Source organism: Callospermophilus lateralis, chromosome 7, assembly GCF_048772815.1.
Source record: "Callospermophilus lateralis isolate mCalLat2 chromosome 7, mCalLat2.hap1, whole genome shotgun sequence".
NCBI lineage: Eukaryota > Metazoa > Chordata > Mammalia > Rodentia > Sciuridae > Callospermophilus > Callospermophilus lateralis.
In genome coordinates this window covers 29,654,891-29,679,415 of record NC_135311.1, presented here as the reverse complement: position 1 = coordinate 29,679,415, position 24,525 = coordinate 29,654,891, and the positions used below count along the sequence as shown (strand labels likewise).

Here is a 24,525-nt window from a genome sequence, read left to right as displayed (position 1 = left end):
AGTTAGAATCTATTATAGAAACATCAGCCCCTGTGTCCACTAAGCCTTTAACAGGGACGACATCAAGCATAAGAGTCATTCTGGGCTTTGTGTCCAAAATGGGCAGCATCCAATGGGTTTGAGGACGTTTCTTCCCTCTTACTGGTGGGGCTGAGGGTTGCCCTGATGGGAGTTTAAAGGCCTGGCTCTGCAATCTCTTGTCATATCTAGGACAAAGAGTCTTGGAATGTGGGGGGTCTGGGGGACTATTGCCACAGTTCGGCTCCAGCAAAATAGCCGGGGGGGTGACGAACAACTTGTGTAGATTGATACAGCAGGAGTGGAAGCCGTTTATTATAGGACAACAGAGGTATTTATACATTCCACACAGCTTATCTTAATTAACATAAACTAGATACATCAGTCAACCAATAAGAAATCTCCACACTTAATGGCTCGGTGGCTCCACCTCACAAACCACTCCCTCTGGCATTTTGCCAGGCACCATCCAGACTTGTTTACAGACTCTAACATTTCTCTGGCAAAATGCCAGGTGCCATCCTGACTTGTTTACAGACTCTAACATTTCCCCCTTTTGTTTAATTTAAATAATGACCATAGTGGTTTTTACACAAACACCATTAATAATCTGCTACAAGCAGAAGGGGAGAATACAAAATGCCACAATACCAAGCCAATTGATGGCTCGATGCAAGAAGCCCTTGGAAAAATTATACCAGCAATGACACCGTTTGTAAAGATACCGAGTTTCAATTGGTTGTAGATTAAAGTTTGTTGTCTCAGTCCAGGGAAAGTAGTGTCTCAATAGGTTAACTCACAGTCCAGGTAAATCACAGTCCAGGTAAGTTCTGTAGGCAGCTAGCTTAAATCACAGTCCAGGTAAGTTCTGTAGGCAGCTAGCTTAAATCACAGTCCAGGTAAGTTCTGCAGGCAGCTAGCTTGATCCGAAGTTTCATCTGGTTCTCAGCAACACTGGAAATTCTTCCACTTTCATCTTCACTGGCGCTGAGACAAAGGCAGGAACTCCGGATGGTAAAAGAAAATCCTGTAGTATTCCAGCAGGCACTAAGAAAACAACCTTCTGAACAATTTAGTACATTATCTCAAGGTTTTTTACATTTGAAGTAAGCCTTAATAGTGCTCTTTACTCATTAGCTTCCAGGTGTGGGAGAACCATTATAGTTACTGGCCTTGGAAATTATCAAACTTCAGGGATGTGGGCCAACTTCCGGCCTTACAGGTGGTGCCTCCTCAGCGGAGGGGTGATAAGGAGCCGAGGATTTTATAGGGTATGGCTCCTCAGCCTAAGGGTATAAGTCTGCCCATGGATATTTTGGAGGAGGGGAATCAGACAAGGGAGCAGAGGGAGCTGCAGGATGCAGTGAAGCATCAGGCTCATCCTCATTCAAATTATTGTCCTCATCTGAATCAATGACACTTGTGTCCAAAGAAGCAGAATAAAATAAATTGTTTTGTTACTCAATTTACCCTATTATGTGTATAAAATGTAAAATCTACCTGTATCTAGAGAAGTTGCATTATAAGTGAGTTAAGCTCAATGAATGCATTTGCTGAGCTCCTCCAGGTAAAGCATTGTGCTTGTTTCACTGGGGCATGCTAGGAAGGGTATCCAAACCTTACTGAAAGGAGCTTAAAATATCTGCTCCAAATGCAGCCATGGTTCCCAGTAGGTGAGAACATCCATGGCGGACACCAGTAGACCGACCTGGTGAAGGAAAGTTTGCCATGAAGAGCAGAGTCAGCACAGGACTTTATCTGCTGGGGATATAGTAAGAGGGATCTGGAAATCTCCAGATTATACCACAGTTGAGGGTTCACAAATACTTATCATGGCTTCCCTCCATGTTTCTATTCACTTAAAATATTTAGATTGTAGCAAAATCAAGAGAATCCTCACAGAGAGGAAGAGGATAAGCCTGACATATATGACTTTGTGCAGTGATTCTCCAGCAAGGTCAAGATCGTGCCAGAAAGTGAAGCCAGGGGAATTCAATGCATTAGGGGGGTTAACTGTCCTGTTGTTAGAGAATATTCACTGCACTTAGAACTCTTAATAAGACTTCAGGAGAAAATACATTTCCATGTGATCCAATTGGTGGACCTACACCAAATGGCAAAGACTCCCCTTGACCTCACAATAACCGGAGGCCCCTCTTGCACTTAAACAAGCTGGAAAAATAACTGTGACTCTAGGGCCAAGAAAGGAAAGGCATCCCAGGAGCTTTGAAAAGAGCACATTAGCTGGCTCAGATTAGCATTATTTCTTAGAAAAGGAGCATAGCAAAACTTTGAACCCAGTGGATGCTAAATATATAGTCTATGATCTGCAGCCATTCTCTACCAAATTCATCCTGTATTTGCCTAAGCCAATAGGAACTTTTGTAATGGAAGTGAGGAAATCCTTCAGAGTCCTATACACCAACAGATGTCCCAGTGAGAGAAAAGAGGCCACAATAAAAATGGATTATGACAAAAAACATTGAGAAAGGGCAGAAATCAATTTCTAACACTCATGGTTTACTTTTTAGTGTTATAGAATACTAGTTGTCCAGTATTTTTTAATGGATTTGGAAATAATGGCTGGATATTCAGAGAAGAACATTATGAGTGTTTTAGATTGTCAATTTTGCATTTTTTATTTAAGGAAAAGTCTTATGATCACTTTAATATTAAGGAAATAATGAAGAGATTACTGGGAATTCCCTGCAGATTATTTTACCTTGGTGGGAAACCATTTTTCTTTGAGAATTCTCAACATCCACCCATAGGAGAAAAGTGAAATATGGCAAATTTGGAGAAGGGAACAAAAAAGAAGTTTGTAATATTGGCATGAGGGTACACAACTACTGACACTGCCCAATGAGTGGTGGTCTACATCTGTGGTGACCTTCTGAAAAAAACAGTGGATCAGGCAGCATGAGGTCATTGGATGGTAGGGGCTCTCCACATTCCATGGTATCTCCTACTTTCTGATTCTGTTAGACTCTTACCTAGCACACTCATTCCTACCTTCTCACTCCTGTTTTGAGTCTGAGTTATAGACTCAGGTATCTGAATCTTTGTTTGGAAGGTGAAGGAGTTTGAAGTGCTGAGTACTCATTTCTCAACAGTAAGTTAATCATGACAGCTGTTGTCATCCGTTAGTCCTGATGAATTCTACTTGAGTTAATTTTTTGTGTGTGTGGGAGTCAGAGGCACTGAGCCACTGAGCCACATTTCCAGTCTTTTTTTTTTTTTTGTATTTTATTAAGAGACAGGGTTTCACTGAATGGCTTAGCACCTTGCAGTTGCTCAAGCTGATTTTGAACTCCAGATCCTCTTGTATCAGTCTCCTGAGCCTCTGGCATTACAGGTGTGCACCACTGCAGTCCACTCTCATGTTCACTCGTTTTTAACCCATAACATGTTTGGGTTCCTTCTTTGCAGGCCCTGGCTGTATGTGTACTGCTACAAACACCATAATAGCAGTATACTTTGGGGCTGAAATGAAACATGAAGGAGGGCCTGAAATGAATCTCAAAGAAATCATATAGGAATTACAATATGAATTAGAAGAACACAAACAGAGTTTCTGATATTTGGAAAAAAATTCTTATGTAAATGTACCACCTATAACCTGGCTAAGAAGAACTGTGCAGTCAGTCTTAAACATTTCTTGCTTTTAAAGAAATCACTTGTTAACTTTTAAGTTATAAAATCAGGATTAGAGGCATACTGTCTTTCTACACTAATGGTCTGAGTATGAACAGGTATGCAATAGCAAGAAAAGCAGAAAAATACCCCCAATGCCCCCCAAAATTTATTATGTCAAAAATGAATAGATAAATTTCCAGAAAGCCCAAGTTCTCTGGCACTCTGTTATGTACCAGGCTGTATTTGCTGGCCATCTATATGTAAGTGTCAATATAGTCATGCAGGAGGTTCAACCAGAGCTTTGTTTCTCATTGTGTGCTCCTTCTGAGGCCATATCTTAGAGATGGAGTCAAGCCTTCTTCCTCATTAGCTTGTTATCTGGCTAGTACACTGGGCACTGGTGGCTCTCCCACTCTCATACAGTGGTAACTAAACTATGTCCATGAAATAAAAAATGGTTTCCTAGGTCATATTTGAAGGGAGGGACCTGTTTGGGGACTCCAACCTTCAGCTTTGAAGCAGGACCAGCTGGGAGGCTCTAGCTTCTAAACAACCTTGATTTCATCTGTTATTCTTTACTGTCTCAAAAGTCTCAATAGTAAACTGCGGGAGGAGAAAGAGAATGACCTCCTGCTGGACAAAAAGTATTTTGTACCCTCTGGTCAACTTGATTCACCTGACTCACAAGAACATCTCAGAAGCTCTGTCTTCCCATCAATGAGCCTAAAGTCAGCTCTGCTGTGGATGAAGCCAGTGAGTACTCCTATCATAATTCAGATGAGTCCAACTCCTCTCCTTGGCAAAGCACAAATTCTCTGCACTCAACTCCACTGTCTAGGCTGAGACATATGCATGCAAAGGAAGGAGACCCATTTTGTTTCAGAGTAGGTACAGAGGTTAGGTGGATCTTAAGCTTTGCTGTTTTCTTATGGCCGGGTCAGTTTTCTTTCATTGTGCCTTTTCTGTGTCAGCCATATTTTTGCATATTGTTTGCACTTAGGAGCGGGGGCATCTCATTGTTGCTGAGGCTGTATTTGAATTCATGATTCTCCTGTCTCAGCCTCCTGAGCCACTGGAATTATAGGCCTGAGCACTGTGCCCAGTACAGTGGACATTTTTAAGGGTAGAATCAGTCAGAATCTGTGTAGTGCTCTACACATAAAAGTAAGCATAAAAGTAAAACAAAGGAAAAATAAAACATCAGAGTCATTATAAGCTGCATATCAACTCATGGGCTTCCTTGTCCAAAGCTGCTTTCTTCATTTGGTGACCCTCTTGGTGTGTCACAGTGAGATCATAGATGATAAAGGATCCTGTTGTCTCTGGTTTTATTTTCAGAGCTGAATTTAGATGCTTCCATTGCAATAAAAAAATCATGCCAAGATAGAGGATGATCCTCTTAAGGGATCACGTGGTTTTCAAGAGCCTGTTTCAATGTTGCCAGAGGTGTCTGCAAAGAGAAGATAATCAGAAGAAAAATTCTGTTGAGCAAGTGCATGCAGATTCCCTGGCCTTCAAGCTTCAGGTATGTTGGCTTTGGAACGAACTTGACTCCTTTTTATCTCTATATAAGATTGTAGCTCCATACTATAAGTAATGCTGCAGAGCTGTAATAACAAAAATGGCATTATATTGGCACCAAAATAGACCCAAAGACCAATGGGACAGAGTAGAAGACAGAGACAAATCCACATACTTAGAGCCCTCTGACACTTAACAAAGGTGCAAAAGAATATACATTGGAGGAAAGACCTTTTAAATAAATGGTGCTAAGACAACTGGATAGTGATATGTGGAAAAATAACACTAAAACCCTATTTCTCACCCTGTACAAGACTCAAATCAAAATGAATCAAACAATAAGAATTAGACCAGAAACCTTACAAATGCTAGAAGAGAACATAGGACTAACATTCCATCATAAAATTACTGGCACCAACCTCCTTAACAGGATACTCAAAAGTGCATGAAATGAAACTAAGAATAAGTGGGATGCCATCAAACTAGAAAACTTCTTCCCAGCAAAGGAAAGAAATAAGTGTGTGAACAGAAAACCTACAGAATGGGAAAAAAATGTTGACCAGCTACTCATCTGATAAGGAATTTATACCCAGAACATAGAAATAACTCAAAACACTTCACACAAAAATATTCCAAATAACCCAATCAATAAATGATCAACATAACTAAATGGAAACTTCTTAACAAAATAAATACAAATAGTCAAATATATGATAAAATGTTCAACCTCACTAGCAATCAGAAAAATACAAAATGAGAACAAAACTGAAATGTCACCTCACCCTGAAATGGCAATTGTCAAAGATACACACAACAAAAAATGTGGGCAAGGTTGTGGGGAAAAGGTGCACTTGTACATTGTTAGTGTAACTGCAGACTACTATCATTCCATAAGCAGAATTGAGATTCATCAAAAAACTAGAGATGTAACCATCCTATGAGCATCTTCCCATTCCTAGGTATTTTTCCAAAACTTCTAAAATTAGCATACTACAGTGACAGCTTCCTCAATATTTATAGCAGCACATTTTGCAATAGCTAAATTATGAAATCAACCTCAGATTCCCCACAACAGATAAATTTAAAAATTCTGATCATTTATACACACACACACACACACACACACATATATATATATGTGTGTGTGTGTGTGTGTGTGTGTGTGTGTGTGTGTGTGTGAGAGAGAGAGAGAGAGAGAGAGAGAGAGAGAGAATGAAAAGAGGAGATGCACACTGGAGTTCTACAAAGCCATTAAATAGGATGAAATTATGGTGTTTGCACATAAATGGATAGAAATGAGAATATCATGGTACGTGAACTAAGGCAAACACAAAAACTTGAAGCTTGAATGTTTATTCTCATGCTGAAACTAGAGTAAAACAAAGGAAATGGAGAAGTCAGGATAGGATATTATACAGATAAAGGAAAGATCAGTAATGGAGAAGAACGGGAGGCAGAGTGCAGGGGTGGGTAAGGGGAGGCAGTGAAGAATGATTTTTTTTTAGTTGTAGATGGACACAATATCTTTATTTTTACTGGGTGCTGAGGATAAAATCCAGGGACTTGGGCATGAGAGGCAAGTGCTCTTCACTGAGCCACAACCCCAGCCCCAAAATGAATTCTGAAAAAGTTGTTTTATGCACATATAAATATACCACAGGGAACTCCACCTTTATACATAGGTAGAAAGAACTAATCAAATATAAATTAATAGATTAGGAAAAGGAAGTCTAGTAGAGTAGATAAAGAATATTTGGAGAGTTTAGGGAGGATGAGAGGAAAAAGAGTGAGGGAAAGGGGCAAATCATGAACTGAAATGAAATTGCATAGATGTATGAATCCTCTGCTACATATGACTAAAAACTTCTAAAGTTAAAAAAAATGTAAGAAAATTATTATAAAATCTAAAAAGGCAAAAACAAAAGTTCTATGGAAGGTTGGCTATAGGTGGGAGACACATACTGGCCTAGAGCCTGTTTTTTTCCAATTTCATTTATAGTAGAAAAGTTTTACTATATTTCATTATTTTACATGACCCAACTGGCAAAGGGTGGCACTGAGACTTTAATAGACAAGCTGGGGTTTACAGGGCTTTGAGACCAAATAAGGTGCTTTGCTTTTTAGTTGGTCTTCCTTCTACCTCACTAGGCTCTGTCTCATTATTACAGACCTTCCACACTCTCTAGAGTGGCATCCTTTTCTTCATCTAGGGGGACCTCAGTATGTGGCAAAATGCTCCTGTCCCTAAGGAAACCAGGGCTGTGGGAAAGTGCTAGGTGGCAGGCACATTTATTTCACATGGTTGACATTCAGTCCTGCCCCAATTTCTTGCCTGCCTCTTCAGATAAGCATGTTCACCAACTTTCTCTGGCTCTCTTCAATATCCATCTTCTATCTTGCCTCCCTAGGTTTAATTTGAGTGTTAACAGAGGCCCCACTCCTTAACCTCTTGACACATCATTCCACTCTGTGTCTTCTGTTTTGCCTTTTGGGAGCACCAATTGATTCACTCTCTCCAATCATCTGCATGGCCATATCATCAATCACTTCTGCTCAGGTTTCTCTAAGTCTGAGCCTTGAAATTCTTATGCCAGATATTCTTGGGTTATGTTAGTCCTTATTTTCTCTGGTTGCCCTGAATACTTATTTCTCAGATGATGACCTCAATTGTCAAATAAAAATTGACAATTTCATGGACTTTTAATTGTGGCCTTTAAGTAAGAGACATCTGTGAAGTGCTAAGCACAGTACCCAACTGGCAGGAACTGCTAAGCATATATTAGGTTGTTGCCTTCCCCTTTTGGAGCTGCCATGGTGGGTGTGGTGTTGAGCCACATCTTCATTTCCTTCTAACAAAGTCTTCCCAATCATTGTTTTCCCATGTACCAGCTAAGTTGTAGCACCATGGCTCAGTCCTAGCTCTTCTTGTTCCTAGCCCCCCGAGTCCTGAACTAGAACTTGGCTCTAACCCACTCTCCTCTTACTAGAAACTCCTTTTTTTGTGAAACATAACATTTTGATCAACTTTCATAATACAGGAAATTTTAGCTCAAGTCCTTCTGTGTGCTAAGTAAGCATTCTACCACTGAACTGCACCCCAGCATTTGATCAATATTTTAATATACATATATCACATATATTCATGTGTATTATATATGTGTGATTCTGTACATATTTAAGTTTCATTGCAAAGCATTGTACTAGACAGCACATAAAAAATTATACTCAAAATTGGTTTATAAATTTATACCTAACATGTTTTTAAACTGGAAGTTAAATTCATTTGGAATACTTGTCTATCAAGTGTTTTTTGTTCTAAATAATAGAAACATATCAGATGACTTTTGGTTTTTTATGTGGCATATGCATGCTAATAATATGAGAGAAAAGTCCTGGAACCTTAGATCTTGTGTAAAGGCTGAACTGTGCATGATTTGGGGTGCAAGCTGTTTGTGGTGTCTTAAACACTGGTTGTTTTTACTCCCTAGATTCAGTTATTTTCTCTGTAGTTTGGGGTGTTGGCATGGGTTCTCTAACTCTGATCTTCCACATCTCTTCTTTTTCTTCTCCTGGCTCAGATACTGTCATTTTCACCAGGACAAACTAAAGGGCTTGGTCACAATAAAGGAAAATTATTACTGCAAATAACTGTTGGTCCTCTGTGTGACATGTGAATTTAGAAAATATTCTGTGTGCAAAAAAGCCTTCATTCGTGTTCATTGAATCTTCTGTGGCTGCTTTTCTTCTCATTCTTCTTCTTGCCACAGTTGTCCTATTGCTCTGTTTGGATCATTGCCCTGTACACATTCTCATTTACTTGTCTGTGCCTTTTCTATCCAGAAAACTTTTCATGTTTATTCTATTTGTCCTGAATAGCCCACTTGTCAGTGAAGACAAAGTTTGTCTTTTGGCAAGTTTATCATTATACAATGATGTAAGAAAGGTTATAAAAATAAAGAAATCAAAATGTCTCTATGGGCTTGACCCACCCTGCATTTTTGAAGACTGCCTTTCTTGATTCTGGGCTCTTTTACTGTCTCTTTGCATTGGTTGGAAATGAGGATATCATCATGAATAAGGGCAGATTCTATATTATTGTGGTTTTCTTTTTCAGAGCTGGATTTGGATGATCCTCCAGGAGTGAAGAACTCTCTGAAGCTGGAGGGTAATACTATGGATGGTTCCTTTGACAACAAGCACAGCCACTATGTCTTAGGCCACATAGCTGACTATACTGCTCTCAGAGAACAAATTGGGCAGGGGAAACAGCTCACCCAAATGATCCTCTCTCTCTTGAGGCCCACATGCAAATTCCTGGGCCTTGAAGCTCAGAGCTCAGAGGTAGTCACAGCTGCACCTCCTGGGTTCACCCTTTCTTTGTGCCCTTTGTCCTTAATTCCACTTCCTTCTCCACTATTTTTGTGGCCTACATCTCTCAATGACAGAGAAAGCATCTTCCCATTATTCTAGCCAGGCCCTTGCTTCCCTATCTCCTGATTCATTCTAAGTTCTACTCTGTTGTAGAGAAGATCAACTAGATATTCTCCCTCAGAGCCACAGAGAACTCTGTGCAGCATTGCCACCATTCTAGATAAAGCACTTGTTAAGTGTTGTGGAAATGATGTGGAAATCAGCACATATGATGTGGAAATCAGCACACTCTGGTAGGTTATCTGTTACAGTCATGCTGACCCATGTGGACAGATTAAAATCAATCAGATGGACAGGTACTGAGAGATGTGCATCCATAAAGACCTTCTGTGTGGAAAGAGTAAGAACCTGGACACCAGAGCATGTCTTTTTTCTCATGGAGCAAGGGGAGAGAAGCCATCTAAAATGCCTCCCAGAGTGCCTCTCTGTTGAGAGACAACAAGGGCCAATGGCTTGCTGTCTGAGCCACCAGAGACCCATGGATGAGTAGACAGAGCCTTGCCTCCAGGGAACCCCCACCTTAGGGCAAGACACAGACCCCTATTGATAAACCAACTGAGGGGCCACAGACCCAATGTGAGAAGTCACCTCTTGTGTCTTGAGTTCACTGGTGCAGAGGGGTCTTTTATTGCATGCAAGGAAGGTAAAAGGTCTGTAGAGGACATGACATGGGACTGAGCTTTGACAACTAAGGTTGTCAAAGGGTGTCCAGGTGGAAGAGGCATTCCAGGTACAAGGAGCAGGAATTTAGTCCTGGGACCTCAAATGGATGAGCTAGGGTTTTACAGGTTCAAGCATCCCATGCTTTGTGCCTCATTGACAAAGAAAGCTTGAGTTGTGTACAGACCTACAATGTCTTCAGCCCTGAGATAACTCAGTTTCAGTTTTGTCCATGGCTACCTCCTGCCTTTCCATAGGACCCAGACAACAAATGTTCCATGAGCTAAAAAGCAGTGCCCATGCCCTGCACCACACCCTAGAGGAGTAAGCCTCCCTCCTGACCATGTTCTGGTGAATAGCTTTGCCAAACTTCCATGGCTCCAGGCTACCTAGAAAAGGAGTAAGAGGCCAGTGTTGTCAAGGACTAGTTCTTTCTGGAGACCCATACCTGGACCTACAGCATATTTAAGGACTCAAAGTCTGTTTAGTATGCTGTGTACAGAAAGCTTTTATAAAGGTGATCAACAGGCTTCTTGGCATCAAACCAGACATTTCTACTCCTAATGTTTCATAGTGGTCCTGCACCTCTTCTCCTTGTGAAGTTAGATCTTATTTATATATTTTCATAAAATTGTAAGTTCATAGGTAAATTCTATTAACTCCTCTATACCTCAACAGTCATCTTTGAGTGCCCATACTCTAGGCAGACTGCACCCACATCTGACATCTACCTGGAGTCTGGAGTTTCTTTTCTGCCTTACCTGCAAGATATCCCTTCTCTTTCTTTTTCCATCAAAATTGCTCAACTGAAACAAAGGCAAGCCCCTCACCAGCCTCACCCTACCATCCACCTTCCTTTTGGACAGACTCCCATTTTCCAGTAGTTCCTCTTCTCCCCAGTTATGGGCACTTCTAGCCACTTGTTAAATTCACTTATTGAATCTGGCACTTCAGGCTTTTCCTATTAGGTATAAAATCACCTGTAGGTTGTTTATAGGACTTTTTATCAGATTGAGGTGTTATCCTTCTAGTCCTCATTTGCTTACCACTTAGAACATGAATGGGTGTTGAATTTTGTGAAGTTCTAGTTATGCATCTATTAAAAGGACAAACAGTTTTCTTAATGTGATTAATAGCAACATTTAATATTATATTGTTAATAGTAATATAGTACTCCTGAGATATAACCTTGGTCACAAGGTATTATCCTTTTTAAAATTTTTTGAAAAGCATATAACAGAATTTTTTAAAAATTTATGCTCAGGTTCTGTTGGGCAACATACATAGTTAAATAAATTAAAGATGTGCCCTGGCTGTGAATTTCCACTCCACTCAATACAAGTTCTTTGAATGGCAAAACAAAAAAGAAGATGCAAGCAGGGAAATGATGGAAAATGAAGACGATGTCCCTGCCAGAGCAAAGATGCCTCATTCCTTTCTCCTTTTCTGGCACCCATGTCCCTCATGTCCAGAGAACAAGTGTGGAAGAAAAAAGTGCAAATTAAAAAGTGATAAAAACATGATGTTATGGACACCGATACAGAATTAAAATCTCACACAGGTCAACTGATAAGGATAAATGTTTCCTCAGCCTTCATCACAGCCCAACAGGGATCACAACACCACCATGCTCCTTGGACTGGGCTTCCTGCTCTGAACTCCAAGGTCAGTGCATACATGACTGGAGAGGGCCAGTGGCTGGAATCACCACCACCAGCTCTGGAGAAAATACATCAGATACCTCAAATCCTTTGTCATCAGTAAGAATGTGGCAAGCACACACCTTCCATGCATTTGCAAAATGATACAGGAGCCCAATTTTCAACTCTGTCACAAACCCACCTCACTTGAAAAGGCTGGCACATGTCCTTGCCTGTCTCAATTTTTTTTAATCAAATCAATATACATTTCTTGACCAAGAAGTAGATATGTAGAAGAACTAAGCTGGATGGAGTCAAAGTTTTTAAGACCATTCAAAAGACCTCAAGTTTCAGCAATAATGAGATCATGAGGCCCTATGATCACCCCAGGACCTGTGTTTGGGGTTTCCTGTAATCCAATGCTTAGAGCAAGTCCACTGAGCAAAGGAACTCCAGTTGAAGGGCTGTTTCTGCCACGCAACCAGCGCTGGCTTCATGAAATAAGGTTTAGTTCATAAGTAATTGCTAGGGAGTTTTAAATTAAAGACTCTCATTACCTTTAATACCAGCTCTGAGATGGCTTCTCCTAGTTCCTGCCTCCAGCCACCTAAAGCCGTGGTGAGGTTTACTGAAGAGGTTAGCGAGACAGAGAGAGAGAGAGAGAGAGAGAGAGAGAGAGAGAGAGAGAGAGAGAGAGAGAGAGAGAAACACGCCAGGGAGTGGGCTTTTATTGGGGATCAAAAACTTCCAGGGAAAATCTCACCCAATGAAGATTAAAGGGGGCAGCATCCCAAGGTCAGGGGCGATGCTTGGGTCTTCAGGGCAGTGGCCAGACACGCCTCTGCATGGACAAGCCCTCAGACCTGGAAAAGGGTGGAGAAGGCTCTAACATGGCTGTTTCTAAGCGTCTCTCACCCAGCCAGGGAGGTAACTCAAATCACGTGCAAGGATGGTCTCTCATAGCTGTGCATTTGGAGGAACTGGATGGGAACTGCACAGCTGAGAACAAACCTGGACATGTGGGTGTCATTGGCACTGTCACCCAGTGAGAAGAGCTAGAGGGGACCCTGTGGCTCCCCAATGAGGTATGGAAGATCAGAATTACTAGTGTTCCCCACACCAACTGAGACAAGAGCCTGATCCTTGGCCAGGTGACTTGCAGGGTCAGGCTGTTTCAGTATTTTTTCCTCCGGGCCATTAGAGAGCTTAGTCAAAATTCTCAGAAATCCTGTCCAAAGGAAGGCCACCATGTTGCATGACTTGGGCTCTTCTCTGGAAGGACCTGTGCCCACAGGACAGGGCTGTGTGCATCCCTGCTCCTCTCCTAAAGGTCATCAATTCTGTGCCCTTATCATAGCTTTGCTGCTTTTGTTCACACTGATAACATGCACACTGGAGGGAGACTATGCCACAGTGTTGACAGAGGAGCTTCTGGGAGACACCAGAAGAGCACTGGAGTCAAGACTATAAACCATATCCAGTGCATTCTAAGTCCAGCTGTACCTGCCCAAGCAGAGACTCGTTGACAGCAAAAGAATTCTAGAGAAATTCTCCATGCACTGTAAGTCTAGCTCACTTAGCAGTCGGGCCTCACTGAATCCAGCCTAAGGGATCAGCTGTGCTGTTTTGAAAGAACCTTCTCCTCTTTCCCTGTGAGCACAATTCAGACATAGAGAGAGAATAGAGAGAGCCCTTGGCCAAGACTGCTGCCACATAACTGTAATCAGGGCTGAAGACACTCTGGTACAGTCAGAGCTGCACTTGAATCCAGGTGCACTGAACCTCTGCTTGAGGGCATTTGTCTGAAAATCAATGATTTTCAGCAAGTCATCATGGGAAGAGCTCAGAAGTTCAGTCCTTTCTGGGCTAGATCCAAAGCAAAAAATTTCCCCAATAGCTCCATTTCTCACACCACACTCTGATCAAATGTCCCTGAAATGACTTTTCTTGTCAAAATGCCCACTCATCACACATTGCTCTGTGCAAACAACATCATTGTAACTGAATCCTGCAAATGCTGTCTTTATGCTTTCTTACATAGATCCCAGAGTTTGAGGGTCAGGTCATGACTTCCTGAGACATCCATGCATTGTCCAGCAAGAAATCAGCAGAGAACACTTTCCCACTATGTCCTGTGTGCATGTGCCATAATCAGTAATCATCCACAGTCCAGATTCAACTTCCAAAAGTTTATTTGAAGCTGTAAGCCCCAGCACTATCAAATGAATCCTAATGATATGTATAACTAAAAAGAACCAATAAAAAAGTAGAAAAAGAAAAAAATGAAAATTCAATGCTTGGGGCTGGGGATGTGGCTCAAGAATAACACGCTCACCTGGCATGCATGGGGCACTGGGTTCGATCCTCAGCACCACATAAAAATAAAGAAGTTGTGTCCACCAAAAACTAAAAAATATTAAAAATTCTCTCTCTCTCTCTAAAAAAAAATCAATGCTTGTAATTCCAGCATTACTACCAGATGGGGAGCCTTTGAACTCATATTTGTCTCCAAATGCTTCCCATAACTTAACATTTCCATTCACCTGTGGCCAGTATTAGGGAACCTGCACTGAACTGCACAGCACTAACTTTCCCATCATGTGCATCAAAAGACACATAAGGCAATAGTTGGTACTCTCATATGTTTACCAGAACCAGGATGAGGATGCACATTGTTTTGGGAGACTGGAAAGGGAGAGACAGAGCATCTCCCAAAGATATTAGTGATAGAATCCAGAAGACCTCCAGTAGGCTGTGAGAGTCACTTAGCAGCTGCTCTACTGATAGCTTGCACAGAAGAGATCTCCTCTGTGTGCTCTGTCCCATCCACAATGACTTCAGTGTCATCATCCTGTTCAACGGGCAGCGGTTCCTTTGTGGCTTCGGCAAGCTCTTTCTGCAGCCAGGCTTGCTGTCTCCTGGAGTCCTTTTCCTTCTCTGCATTGAGGGAGCTGCCTTCCTGGGCCTTCTTTGCCATCTGCATAGTGACTGGCTCCCGGTTCTCTGCAGTAGTTTTCCTCAGTTTCTCCTCCAAGGCAGTAGAAGTGACCTGCAGGGCATCATATTTGTCCTTCAAGGTCTGGTTGGATATGTCAACATTCCATGTGCCACTGTCTCCAGGAACTGCAGGATTATGACTTTCTCTGCATCCGGTTTCAGCACCTCAGCTCCTCTGCAAGGTGGCATGTCAGCTGGAGATGCAGGCAACACGGAAGCCTGAAGAAGTGACATGTTGCCACAGCACCTAAGGGACTCCTATCCTAGTGGAGGCCTGTGACCACAGCATAAGGGGACCAAAGGAGGAGGGAAGGACAACAGCCCCAGAGATCAGCTCCACACACAGGTGCTCCCAATGCCATGTCCATTTTGTAATATTTTGAGATTTACTTTCCTAGTATTTGGTGATGTTTATTGTGTCTCTGTTCATGAAGAATATTAGTTTGTCATTTTCTTATCTCAAAATGTCCTTGGGATGACTGAGGTTCTTGCTCAGCAGTAGAATCCTTGACTAGGGTTCACAAGGCCCTGGGTTTGATCACCACCACTGAAAAAAGTAATACTAATTATAAGTTTTAATAAAGCATTTAAGTGTTGTTTGGGCATTTTGTGACCAGGATCCTTCTGACCTCATATTTTGGATTTGGCTGTATCATATATCCAGGGCATGTCATCAGAAAAACTTTGGATAAGGTTAGCATTATTTCTTTCTTAAATATTTGACATAATCACCAATTAAGTCATATTTTTAGGGTACATTTGATATGTTTTTATAAATTTGGTTACTATCACATGTATATAGTTATTCAGATTTTTCACTTTTTTCTGGTATGGATTTTGATTATTTGGTTTTTAAGTTTTTTTAAAAAAATGTGTTGTCATTGAACAGGAAGATACACAATACTACATTATTGTAGTACATTACGATCTATTGAGATGCCTTTTGTATTTGGTATTGCTTATTGTACTTCTCTCTCTTGCTTGGTCTTGCTCTCAGCTTTTTGAGGAATCATTTTCTATTTTATTGTTTTTTTATGGTGTCATCATTTTCTATTTATTTTTCCTCCTATCTTTATTATTTCCCTTCATCCATTTACTTTGGCTTATTTCCTTTCTTTATTTGTAGCTTCTCAAGGTGGGGGCTCAAGACATCCTTGATTTTATGTGTCTTTTTCCAGTGTAAGCAGGTGGCCATAGAAATACTCTTTTAAGATCTTCTTCATCTACCTACTATTGCTGTTGCTTGGTTGAATCTCAGTTATCCTTCAGCTCAAAATAATTTCCAATTTCCCTTGTAATTTTTTTAACACACATGTATTTTTAAAAGAAATACATTACTCAATTCCAAAGATTTGGTTATCTTTCAGATACTTACATTGTTGACACATAATTTAATTCTTTTGTCAAATAATATACACTGAAAAAAGTTCTTAAGAGAATCTTGAGACTCACTTGATGATTGTATGAGTTAACTTGCCAACACTATGACAAAATACCTAAGATAAACAACTTCAAAGAAGGAAAAATGTGTTTAAGCAAATGTTTTGAAAGGTTAAATCCATGGATTCTTTGCCCCTTTCCTTTGACCTGTGGTGAAGCCAAACACTTTGGTTGGGGTCATGTGGTGGATCAAAGGTGTTCACATCATGGTGTGTGGGAAGTGAGAGAGCAGAAGGGGGTCCACGTCCTTATTGCCCCCTTCCAGGACATGCCTCTAATGACTTTACTTCCTCAAAATAGGTCCCAGTTCCCAAAGTTTCCACCACTCCTAATAGAGCCATCAGTGAGGAACCCAAAATTCAGCACTTAAGTATGTGTGGAAAATACAAGATTAAAACTATAACCACAATGTACCTTACAGTTTACTTTGGTGAATGTTCCATGTAATCCTGAAATGAATGTGTCTTCTCTATCTACTAGATATAATAATCTAAATATCCTTGTAGTATTTAAATTCTTTATAGCCATACACACTTTTCTCTTTTCTTATAGTTGTTCTACCATTTACAGACAACAAATGTTTAAAACTATATAGTGATGGTAGATTTCCTTTAGTTTTTGTCATTTTTTTCTCTACATGTATTTTAAAACTCTTATTTTAGGTTCATGCACATTTATGAATTTCATGTCTTCTTAAAATATCAATTAAATTTTAGTCTAGATTATAATTTTAGGACTCTTCTGGTTAAGTGTGGTGATCAAGAGATGGAGAAGAACTGGTGGGTTCCAGCTTTCCCTTGCTCTCCTCCATTTGCATGGAGCTCTCCTTCATGATTGCTGCCAGCAAAGACCTGCAGTGGCATGAGACCCATACCCAGATATCTGGATGCAGAACTCACCTATGTCAGTCCAGCACTTCTTTCCTTGAGGTCCCACTTGAGTTAACTGACATATCATTACCTTCTCAGTGGTTCTTCTGACTCTCCAACTCCACTGTTCAGATCCTCTCTCCCCCAATTATTCCTCTAATTTTTGAAAATTTTCTAAGTAAAAAATGTAATATTCTAACTGGTATTTATTTAAAAAAAAGAAGGAAAACACACAGTAATATTATCAAGAATGACATGGAATATCATTAAAGATCCTAAAATATCAAGAGCTTAATATGGAAATTTTATAACATTATGAACTACCCTATCATATAAATTCAAATGTGGATTCATTTCTTGAAAACCCCAAGCTACTAAACTAAATCAAAATGAAACAAATAACCTGAATAGTGCTCTATTATTAAAACCATATTAATAATAAAAAATAATCTCTAGGTCCATATTAATTAACTGGGTAATTTTGTTAATAACTAAAGAAGAAACATTATAAAAGCTACAGATTTTTTTTCAGAAAATGGAAAAGGAGGAAATACTTCATGATTTATTTTGTGAAGTTAGCATGACCTTAATACAATATCAAAAAGATCCCTGCCTTCTAAAAAACAAACAAACAAGCAAACAAACTAAAGAACCCCAAAACCTATTGATTAGTAACTCTCATGAACATACATGCAAGTTTGTAATAAAGTATTAACAAATTAATTCCAGAAGTATACAAAATGAGCAATACAATAAAGTGGGTGTGATTTTTTTTTCTAATGTGAATTCAACTGCACTAAGGTACACACCAATAACTGGTGAGACTTTTTTTGTTCTGCCTGTGTAAAGATTAGTATTTGACTCAGGACTGGGAAAGAAGATCCATCTTCACTGAAGTGGGTACATATTATTCAATTCATCCACAGTCCCATAAAAAATAAAGATAGAGAACTGAGCATGATGGCTCACACTTGTACTTCTACTTCTTGAGAGGCTAAGGCAAGAAGATCTCAAGTTCAAGGCCAGCCTGGAAAACTCAGTGAGACCCTGTCACAAAATAAAATAAAAGTGTCTGGAATGTACCTCAGAGGCATATTGCTTGCCTACTATGTAAAAGGCTCTGGAGTCATTCTCCAATACTGCAAAGAATAATAACAGCAATAATAATCAAGATGGAGGAATAACTAATTCACTTTGTCTTCTGGAGCTGGGACCATCATTACTTCAACTCGCAGTGAAAGCTCCCCTGCTTCTTAAGCCTGTGGACTCAGAGTGAATTACATCTGGGTCTCCAGGTTTGATGGCATAACATGGAACTTCCTGGCCTTCACAATTGTGGGTCAATTCTCATAATGCATCCTCTCATATCTATATATCGTATTGGTTCTCTTTGTGGGGGGAGAAACTCCCTAATTGCTGGGTTAATCCCAGGGATGCCTGACTGGCTCTCTGTAAAATAATCAATTGTTGTAATTCACTATGTTGATAGTTAAATACTAAAATTACATAATGATATCAGTTGGCATAGAAACTGTATTTGACAATATGTATTGCACTACCCAATTTTAAGACTCACTACAAAGCCACAGTTAACAAGATATTGTACTATGGGCAGAGGGATAAACACATAAATGAAAATAACAAAAAAATTAACCTACACAAAGAGGGCCCCATCAGTATGGTAAATTGATTATTGAAAAAGGGGCAAAGGCAATTCAGTGAGAACATCTACTGTTGATAAAAAATAGCATATTAGGAATAGAAGAAAAATTCTCAAACTGATAAAGGATATCTATGAAATGGAATAGCTAACATCACACTCATCATATTTCCTGGGGAAAACCAAATGCCCTCCCCTCACACTGGTTAAAAGGCAAAGTGGCCACACTCACCAGTCACATCAGCATTCTATGTCAGTCCCAACAATGAGACAGTGCAGAAAAAGAAAAGGCATCCATTCTGGGAAAGGCAGAGATAAAACTGTTTCTATAACAGATAATATGATTGTCCATATAGAAGATCCCAAAGATTCTGGATGGAAAACTCCCCAAAATATTAAAACTAATGAGCAGGATTAGCTGAATTGTAGGGTGCAATGTTCATGAACAAAAATCAAATGTATTTCTATTAATAGCAATATATACACCTAGAAAGCAAACTTTTAAAATCAATACCATTTAAAATGGTTTCCCCAAAATGAAATACTTAAAAAAATATTAGAGTGTATAAATGGCAAAGGATTTAAAATGGATAAAAGAACACCTAAATTAGGAGATATAATGTGTTTATGGATTAGAGGACCCACAGATTAATAGCTGAGTAATATCTCTACTCACTGGAGGAAGAAAAGCTGGGGCTTGATGGAGCCTGAGAAAGGGCTTGCAAATCTAGGGCAGGAGAGTTGGTACTTGTTCATTACTGTGGTTCCATGCAGTAATGGTGAGCCCTCTGGACACTTTAAGTCCAACAATCAGAGTTTGATTCTAGGTGGAACCTTTTGTCTAGTTGGGGTAAAGCCCATTTTCTCTCACTCCTTAAGTGAGACTTGGTTTTCTCTCCAAGTTCTACTTGAGGGGACAGGCAGGATTCAGGACAGGGAAAGAGGCTGCTTGTGACAGTGGCTGCTCCCTTAGTCCTCCATGGTCTCCTGCTGTTTGTCCACTCAGCCCTGTCCCCCAGGGCTGTCCCCTGGCTCCTCATTAATTCAGGTGCCTGAGGTCCCAACCACTGAGAAACTGGATACTTCGAATCTGGGTGTCCAAGCTTGGGACATCCTGTCCCCGGTGACTCTGAGGGCTCCATGTTTGCTCGCACTGGAGGTCTCCACCCCGTGGCCAATGAGCCCCATGACCCTGCAAGACCCCCCTCTGTCCTCAGGTGACCCTAAGCCACTGACCACCAAATCCTTCGCCAGGACACCTGCTTCTATTTGGACCTATTGTCCTATTTCCGTACAAGTAGAAAATACTTGAAACAGGAAAAGGTGTTCCTTAGCTCAGAGGTGGGATGATCAGACTCAGTTTCGTTCTGGATTCAAGCGGGTTGGGAGCAGGTCTGTCAGTTGGTTAGATTCTTAACTGTCACCCAGTTTTACCGGAAGAATCGCGCGCTTCCGAGTGTCTATTGAGGCCAGTAGGGGGCGCAGGTGCCCAGGATTTTGCGCCTCAGTGTAGGGGATCCCAGCGGAGTTCGTCCTGGGAGAAGGTGAGAGGAGCCTGAGCAGCGCGCCCAGAATCGCAGGGTTGATGCCCTTGGAGATGGTGAAAAGTTCATTGTGATTTCCTCCTCTTCACGGAGAAATTTAGAAAATTAGAAGAGGACTTGAAAGGAGCTTCCTATCTAGTTAAAATGTTCCCCACCTGGCGCTAGACAACGTTTTCTTTTTTAATTCCTGTGGATAATGGTTGCTTTTTTGAGTGACTCACTTTGGAGCATCTGAAAAGAAAGAGTTGGGAGCCTTGGACAGTCGTGTAGGGAGGGGACAGCAACAGAAAGGAGAAAGAAGAGGGTCTACCAGCAGGGAGCCAAGAGGGTAGTTTTCAGTTTCTGTGTTTTTTTTTTGGGGGGGGGCGTGTCTGGGATTGAACTCAATGGCACTCAACCACTAAGCCATGTCCCCAGCTCCATTTTGTATTTTATTTAGAGACAGATCTCACTCAATTGCTGAGGCTCCCTTTGAACTCATGATCCTCCTGACTCAGCCTCCCCAGCTGCTGGATTACAGGTGTGAGCCACCACTCCTGGCAGTTGCTGAGTTTTGAAACACCAGATTTTATTTATATATATATATATATTCCATAAATAAGATTATATTATATTTCTTATTTAAGATTAAATAAGATTATACATATAATCTTATTTATGAAACATCAAAAAATTTAAATTGAGCCATAAATAGAAAATGTGTCCCCTCACACATCTGTGTAGGTAGGAAGCCTGGAGTGTCCTATTCTGCCAACCCAGAGGGTCTCTCCTCTCTGGATTGCATCTGTTAGTATCCTGTGAAGACAGTGCCCTTTGGTTTCATCCTCCTGCTGCCTCCACTATCCACTACCAGCCACAGTACCAGGGCTGGAAATTGATCCACAGTTGTCCACCCAGTTGTCTTGCTTGCTTAGGCTAAGTGGACACCCTTCCTGGAATCACATATCCAGTATCCTCTGGGGGTAGTGAGCCAACCTCAGGACTACTGATTGATTATGACTTTTATAAAAGAACAGGCAGCAATTAGCAGGCTCTTAAGCTTTTTACAAGAGTGGGACCATGCTGGCAAAGTCACAAGGAATCACATTCTCAACTACTTCATTCAAACCGACCAAGGCAAGACTTCCCCTGAATTGAAGCAGGAGTTTTGCCAAGGATCCAGGTTGTTTTTTGTAAGCTTGATCCTGCCCTAGAAGCAGGGGAAACAATAGGAAATTTCAAAAGGAAAAGAGAGAGAGAGAGAACATTTTTAAGAGAGCTTTTCTCTTGCTATTCTCTAATATTTTAGAACAGGATATTTGATGATATATATATAATCTCCCCAAAGTCAAGGACCCCATCGAGTTCCTATCTTCCCATCCTGTAAGGGTGTCCCCAGTCTGACCTCTATCTCTTTTTGCTCCCATCAGAGTTGAAGTTGGTATTCTTTCTTAGGGCTAATTCTCATTTGTTCAACATTTGAATCCCTTCCCATCTCTTCAAGGATTTGATTTTTTCTCTCCTGTAGTTTTCCCCTTTACCTCATTACCAGCTTTTTTCATCAGCATTTTGTATGCTGGAATCTCTTTTGCCTTAAAAATAAAATTAAACCCAATGCCTCAAATGTAAGTTGCACCAGATCCTGCCCTTCATAGTGAAGCTTGTTGAAAAGGCTATTCACTCTCCCTGTCTCCACATCCTCTCCTGGTTCCTCCTCTGCCTACTGCAGTCTAATTCCTGTTGACCTGACTCCACTGATGCTGGTCTTGTCAAGATTACCAATGGTTTTCTAATTGCGGAGTCCAGTGACTACATCCTCATTCCTTATATGTGACCTGAGTGGCATTTGTCAATCAAATTTTCCCACTTCTCAAGATACTCTTCCCTGGGTTTCTGTGATGCCAAGTCTCTTTGTTCCTCCCCTTTTTCTTCTTTAAAGGAATACTTTCCCTTAAATGTTGTTGTTCCTTGAGACTCCATCTATTTTCCCTCTTCTCTGCTCACACCATCAAATTCTCCCTAAGTGTTCTCATCCATTTTCATGATAATTCTCCTCTGGAATCTGGGCTCCATATTTATATATCCAGCTACTCTCTCCACTCATGCCTCAGGATGATTCTCATATTTCTGGCTTGGGAAACGAGGTGAATGGGAAGAGAACATTAAAAGAGGAGCAAGTTTGGGTGTAGTTAAGTTTGATTTGGGACATGCTGAGTTTGATATTCCTGTGTTCAGGAGCCCTATAGGCAGAGCAGTACTGAAAGCAGATTTGGACATCTTTGAGGTGGTTTGTATTATGGTAAGATCTGGGGATATTCTTGGTTTGTCTGCCTGTGGATTCATCTCAGACCATTTCATTTGTTTTGTTTGGCAGGACAAAGGATTGAACCCAGAGTCATGGGTCACCGTACTACTGAGATATAACCCGAGTCCTTTGTATTTTTTGTTTTGAAAAAGGATCTCATTAAATTGCCAGAGCTGGCCCTTGGACCTTTATTCCTCCTGCCTCAGTCTTTTGGATAACTGGTTTATAGGTATACACCCTACACCCAACTCAGACCCTTTTATTATAGAGTTTTCCCCTTGTCCAAACCCTCTCCCCTTCTGAAAACTCCCTCCTTATTTGACTAATTCCTACTCCCTTATTCAGACCTCAAATTAAACATCAGTTTTTAGAAAGCCCTTCACTGAGCCTCAGACTACCCAAGAACCTGAGTTTCCTATTATCTGTTCTCATAGCCCTCGCTCTGTCCTGGTAGTCATAACATCTGATTGTTATTACCTGCTCAATATCTCTTTCACCCCCACTGAGAGACCAGGAGCTGCATCTGTCTCCTTCATTGTTCAGCTGTGCATTTCTATTATCTAGGAGGGCTGGCACTTGTTTGCTGAATAAAGGAGTGAATGAAGCAGAGAGTCTGCAGCTGGGCAGAACTGAAGGCTTAATTAAACAGAGCTGTTTTTTTCTTCCATTTAAGTCACTGATAAAATTATTAAACAGCCTGGTGTGGTGGCACATGCCTGTAATCCCAGCTACAGGTTTGCTGGGGTGGTAAGATCACAAAGTTCTGGGCCACCTGGGTGGCTTGGGGGGACCTTGTCTCAAAATGGAAAGTAGGGGCTTCTGGAGATGTGGAGATGGAGCTCCGTGGTAGAATGCTTCCTTGGAATGCATGAGGTCCTGGATTTGATACCCAGATCCACCAAAATAAACTTTTTAAAAAGTAAAAAAAGTACTGAGGATATAACTCATTGAGAAAGTGCACCTACTTTTAAAAAAAATTATTAATCAGATTAAGGCCTAGAACACAGACCAAAAAGAATTCCTCTGAGTATGTCTCTAGGTTTATCCTAATGTCATCCGTTGGTGTGGTGTACATAAAAGAGATTTAAAATAAAAGTTAAGGTCGGGGACATAGCTCTGTGGTAGAGTGCTTACCTAACATCATGAAACCCTGGGTTTTAATCCAGCACAGCAAAAAATTAAAAATAATAAATACAAATTTTTACTAGTTTACCTCCCTACCCCCACCCACACCCCCAGGGTTCTGACTTAACAGATTAAGTATAGAGCCCTGACCTTTATTTCTAACAAGCACTCCCAGTAACTCTATGCTATGGTTCACAGATCATGCTTTGAGAAATGTCAGTACCTGTAATCTGCTTTCTCAACCTTCAAGTCATGACACTAACCTCACCATAATTATCAGCAGCCAAATCCAGACTTCCAGTTTTCTTTCCTTGTCTTATTTAACATTTTCCATTTGAACACAGGGTGAGGTAAATGAGGCAGGATCTCAGATGCAGAGTCAGATTCTGTTTTTATGTAAAATAATGATATTTAATTCATCATGAATTTTATATTAATTTGATTATTTTAAATGTTGCATTGAAATATGATTTTTATTGATGAGTTTTTTTTTTTTGGTGCCCTTTACAGTGGTGATTTACTACTGAGCTATATCCTCATTTCTTTTTATTTATTTATTTATTTATTTATTTATTTATTTATTTATTTATTTGAGGTGGAGTCTTGCTGGTTTTCAAGGACTGGCCTCAGGCTTACAGTTCTCCTGTCTCAACTGCCCAAGTCACTGGGATCATAGGTGTCTGCCATTGCACACAACTTT

General features: G+C 40.6%; 1 pseudogene; it reads right to left on the bottom strand.

Annotated features, from left to right (window-relative positions):
- Window positions 1–13,240: 13,240 nt before the first annotated feature.
- LOC143404146 (autophagy-related protein 16-1-like) lies at window positions 13,241–20,014 on the bottom strand (annotated as a pseudogene).
- Between the last annotated feature and the right edge of the window lie 4,511 nt (window positions 20,015–24,525).